Raw genomic sequence first — 5884 nt, 5'->3', positions numbered from 1 at the left:
TTTTTTCTCCCAGATAAATACATTGTGGGATTTTTTTAGTGATTTATTTGCAAATTATGGGGAATAAGTATTTGGTCAAGTAAAAGTTTTTCATTTTGTTATTCCTCGCTTTTTGTTGGTATGACAGAGTCAAACGTTTTTCTGTAAGTTTACACAAGTTATTCACTTACACTGTTGCTGTGATTTTGGCCCCATTCCTCATGCAGATCTCCTCTAGAAGCGTGAATTGTTTTGGCTGTTGATGGAACATCGGATTTCAGTGGCCCTTCAAAGGGGATTTTCTATGGGGTTTGAGATCTGGAGACTGGTCTTAGGCTACTGCGACCTTGAATGCTTCTTAGAGCCATTCGTTGCGGTGCCGGGCCGGTGTGTATTGGGTTATTTGTATGCTGAAGACCCAGCCATGTTCTACATCTTCAATGCTCGTCTGATGGAGGAGGGTTTTCACTCATAAGTCTCATCGATAACATGGCCCCGGAAGCTTCATTCTTGATACTTACAGGATATAAGAGAGTCGTACCTGGTCCTTTGCAGAAACAGCCTCATAAGAATGGAGTGTTTCACCCCATCGCTTACGTAGGTAATGGTGTTTTTTGATGGCAAGCTCAGCATTTGTCTCCAAACAGACGGTTTAGTTTTTACAGAAGTTCTATATTGGTTTATCTGACTATATAATTCCTCCACTTTCTCTTCTGGATCCATCCAATGACCTCTAGAACTTCAGACGGTGGAACACATGTATCTACGGGCTGTAGCAGGGCGGGACACGTACTGGCATGCAGGATTTGAGTCGCTGGGCGGGCAGTGGTGTGTTAGCGTGAATGGTAAGGCTCTTTATTTGTTTTTTGTGTACCAAGTTAATTGCTACTAGAGGTCATTAAACGTATGGTCCCGCCGTGTGGTTGCTGGGATTTTATTGACTTGTCTCTTGCTCGAATAAATTTGAAGCCTGCCACGGGGTGAAGAATACCAAATTGCGTAGGAGACTCACCAGACTCGATGCGGAGATCTAATCAAAGTTTGGTCTTGGTATGTCTTCCATTTCCTAATAATGCTCCACAGTTGATTTATTAACAAGCTGCTTACCTAATTGCATATTAGTCTTCCCAGCTGGTGCAGGTCTACAATTTGTTTCAGGTGTCTTTGAAGCTCTTTGGTTTGGCCTAGTGGAGTAGAAAAGGAGACCTATAGCATAGTGGGCCAAGATAAACAAATAAAAAAAGTCTCTAACTTACCCCACCACACCAAATCAGAAAAAAAAGGGTTGGGGGGAACAAAAAAGAGGGACCCTTTTTTGGGCACCCTAAGTTTAGAAAAAAACAAATTCCCGAAAACAAAGAGACAAACGAATAGAAAACCTAGTTTTTGGTCCACCTTGTGGATTCACTTGGGCAGAGGGAACCAGTTAAAAAAACCCCTGGCCCCCCAAAACAACATAGAAAAAAAAAACCAACAAAATCCCAAAATAGAAATAAAGGAAAAAGAAACACAATAAGAAAAAAATGCCCCCCCACCCCCACGCAACCCAAAATTTCAACAAAACCCCCTGAAAACAAAAAAACCAAAAAAAAAACGCAAAAAAAAGAAGGAAACCCCCAAAAAAAAAGGGCCTCTTCTAAAGGGTCAGGGCCCCCGTTGGGGGGGACAATTAAAAAAAATGGTTGTTCCCAAAGATTGAAAAAACAGCACTCAATAATCCTTTATACCGCCCCCAAACAAAAAAAGAATTATTGTTTGCAAAAGAAATCGTTGGGGTGGAAAAAAGGCGGTTTTTTTTTAAGGTTCCACCCCCTCTGAAAATAAATTGAGGGAAAAAACCACCTTTTTCCACCCAACAAGGTTGGTTTTTTTTCCACCTGTTTTGGTTTTTTTTATTGTTCAAGCTTGTTTTTGGGGGATGGAAGGGAAAAAAAAGAAAGAAATTGGGGGGGTTTTATCTCCTGGGTGGAGCCCACCCACAAAAAAACTTTGGTTATCCCACAACTTTTGAAAAGTGGGCCCAAAGTTGATTTAAAAAAGTCCTCTTTCCCCCTTGGTTTCTTTTTTGTGGCGGCGGGGGCCCTTTTTCCCCTGGGCCCCTGGTTTTGGCGCCCGTGTTTTAAGTTTTTCCCCCTTTTAACAAAGGCCCCAAAGCCCCCTTTCCCAATCTACTCAGCGGAGAGCCCTATGGGAAAAAAGGGGACTCCCCTCCCCCTTGCCCACCCTGTTTGGTCGCACCCAATGGGGGTTTTAAGTTTTCAATTTTATCCACCATTTTCTACCCGAAAATTTCTTTTTTTTTTTCACAATTGGGGGGCAAACTGGGAAAACAGTTTGGGGTTATTTTTTTGTTCCCCCTTGGGTTATGTTTTTTTTTTTGGTTCCAACTTGAATGGTTCTTTTTTTTTGTCCTTTGAAGATTCTCTGGGAAAAAAAACGCCCCTAACCCCCAAACCAAATGGTTTTTATTGGACACTGAAGAGACTGGATATTAAAGGGGCCCCCCCTTAGGCCTTTTTTATTTTCTAATTCTTCTTACTTTTGGGGTGGTGTTTCTGGTTGTGAGGGCAAATTGGAGAATTTTTTTTCCCAGCCTGGGCCCGGAAAAAAGAAACTTCCTTACACAACTCTTTGGGGAAAATCCCGGTCTATAATATATGGTTGTGTTTCCCATATTTGGTTTTTTTGGTCAAAACAAAAATGGTTTAAAAAAAAAGAAAATAAAAAAATTAAAATAATTTTTGCGTTAAATAACGCCTCCATACAAACTAAATGGTTTCCCCCCCCTTCCTTTTTTTCTTATTTTTCCTTTGAAGTTAAAAGGGGTTCAAAGCTTTCCAAAAAAATGTTTTTAAGGTTTTCCAGCCCTAGCCTTTCAGTGCCTTTATCCTTGTGATGGATTGGGGGCCCGCCCCAGTTTTTGGAAAAGAAAAATATGGGGAAGCGTTAAAGAAGAAATAGGGGTTTCTTGGGTAAAATGTTGTTCCTTTTCCTTTTTACTTGGGGCCGCCCCGTGGGATTGACTTTCAAATGTTTCTGTTCCCCATCATGGGACCATCCAATACGAAACCAAACAAATCTAACAAAAGGGTAAGGAAAAAAAGGGGGTTTTTCCCGAAAATTCCCCAGAGCCCCCCCTGTTGGGGGTTCCGGGCCCAATATAAAAGTTACATTTTAAAAGAAAAGTTTGGGCGCCCCAATCCCAGAAGGCACCTCAAAGATTAATTTATTTTTGGGCCACAAGATTTAAAAATTGAAAACGGTCAAATGTTTAAATTACTACCCATAGGCCCCGTTGAAACTTTGGGGAAACCCCCCACCCTCTTGGGGATATTTTCAATGTTTCCCGCAACCCGTCCAAAATACTTTCCAAATTTTAAGGCTACTAAGCCCAAAGCCCTAGCAAGTTATCCAGATCCAGTGATATATTAAACCCTTCGAAACAATTCTACCTGGCAAAAAATCCCATTCCCCAGGCCTTTGGTTTTCAAATAAAAAGAGAAAATTTTTATAAGTAGGAAAACCAATAGATTAAAAAATGGTACGGTGGGGTGGGCCCCCTTTCAATTCCCCCCGGGCCCCATAGTGAACAATAAAAACCCATTTAAAGAAAGACAAAACAAAGTTTTGGGGAAAAAATTCCGCAAAATTTCCAACAATTTGGTAGGTTGGTTTTGGAAAGGAAAATCCAAGTTTGTGCTTTAATACTTTGCAAAGCCCAATGTAGCAAACGGAGGCAAATTAAACTAGCGCCCTGCCCTTAAATTTTTTTCCAATGGTGGCGAGGTGGGTTGGTTTTTGGGGTTGGGGGGGGGGTCCCACCAAGTGGCTAGGGGGTTTTTTTTATAGAGTGTGAGCCACAAAAAAAAAGGCTTTTGGGCTGGATCCTAGCTTCATGGTAACCATTCATATAGAGTGTTTCCGAAAATGATGGATTGCAAGTCATTCAGTTTAATAAGGTGGACTGCCACTCAAGTCATTCAGCTCTATTGTGAGCGAATGCATCATGTACTGAATGAACAGGTATTGAGTGGTTTAGGGAATGAAATTAATGACTGAATGAATAACTTACATCTGAAATTTCACTATTAGATGACAGCCTTTGTCATCCTTTCAGGCACTCAATATGCCTTTCACTCCCTTTGATTTAAAATGAATATGGAGTGTTTTAATGCATCACAACATTTACAGGGCTAGTACAGCCTCTTCTTCCTTGCGACATTCAAGAAGCATGTCTTTGTTCTGCTAAGATCTATCTCAGTACTGCAGTGCAGTCTTTAAGAGAAATGCTCCCGGGGCAAACAGCTCTGTCACCCCAGCTGTTTAATTTACTAGGAAGAATTATATAAATACAGGCACAGCATATTCTATGTACCCACAGAAGGCTTCATTTCTAACAGTTTGTCTTCGGATGAACCAAACAAATCAAATGTTTATCGACTAGGAATGATTGTCAAACCAGCCACAGCATAGCRCTATGTACTTAGGCTCTTAATAATTTATAACAGTTTGTCTTAGCTCCTTTGTAACTAAGTTGGTAAAGCATGGRACTTGTAACGCCAGGTTAGTGGGTTCAATTCCCGGGACCACCCAGACGTAAAGTGTATGAACGCATGACTGTACGTCCCTTTGTATAAAAGTGTCTGCTAAATGGCATATTATTAATGCAACAATATGATATTTGCCTCATATTTCAATATGTGGAGAGATTGGTTCATAGTGTATTTCTCTCAAAAGTGAAAGAAAAATAGTGGAAGACAGTTCAGAATTGGGTAAGACTGTGTAAGAAGAGAAATCTGTTTCCAAGACATAGCAGTCACAGTGTTCTGTCTCCACAGAGCCTGTTGTGTTTCCTGCCTCACTCCAATCTGCTCTCAATCCAAACCTTGTCTGGGGGAAGCAGCTCGTTGGCATAGCAACCATGTAGTCTGTTTAAATTTCTCTCACTATGTGAGTGAGTAATGCTAACAACACACCACTGAACAGAACTATAATGCTCAAGAGAGATGGGCCATTTAAGCTTCAAACATGACAATCATTTTGAGAGAATTATGTCTTTTTGATGTGGAGTCGTCATATTAAATTGTGCTAGAGCCTAACAATTGCTCGAAAGAACTTCTAAAAAGGAATTCCCATGTTCTCATTATGCTTAGTGTGAGCAAATGATGTTACTTATCACTAGACAGTGCGTGACAGTAGTCTTTCAGAAACACATGCTTGCGCGCACACACAAACAAATAAACACGCGAACAAACACAAGGATTCATTTTCTCTGACTCGCATTTACCTAAGATTTGGCTCGAAAAAGTGTCCTGTTCATTTTTACAGCTGAGAGATATTAATTTTCATGGCACTTTAGCTTGACATTAATTTGAGTGATCTGATTACATGGCAACAGAGCTCATACGGACAGACTGACTCTCTCCTATTGCTCTTCCCTTGACATCAACACAACCGAGTTGTGTTTTGCTTGAAAAACATATACGGGAGTAATTGTTTGTTGGACCTCTCGGTGTAAACATCTTCTGTCTGCCGGTTATCAGAGATGGCCCATAATCCATTGTGGACCTGAGGACGGAGCCAGTGTTAAGCGTGGGCACACTCTGAGCTTCCGATTCACTGTTTGCCCTGGGGCAGGTCTGTGGCTGAGTTTGCCCTGTAGGCCTAGCTGATAGCATGTATGGCCTTGCATCAAGGAGCAAGAAGGGGGAGTAGAGTCAGTGAGTGTTAAGCGTGGGCACACTCTGAGCTTCCGATTCACTGTTTGCCCTGGGGCAGGTCTGTGGCTGAGTTTGCCCTGTAGGCCTAGCTGATAGCATGTATGGCCTTGCATCAAGGAGCAAGAAGGGGGAGTAGAGTCAGTGAGTTTGTGTGTGTGTGTGTGTGTGTGTGTGTGTGTGTGTGT

Source organism: Salvelinus sp. IW2-2015, linkage group LG25, assembly GCF_002910315.2.
Source record: "Salvelinus sp. IW2-2015 linkage group LG25, ASM291031v2, whole genome shotgun sequence".
NCBI classification, from domain to species: Eukaryota; Metazoa; Chordata; class Actinopteri; order Salmoniformes; family Salmonidae; genus Salvelinus; species Salvelinus sp. IW2-2015.
This window is presented reverse-complemented; position numbering follows the sequence as displayed.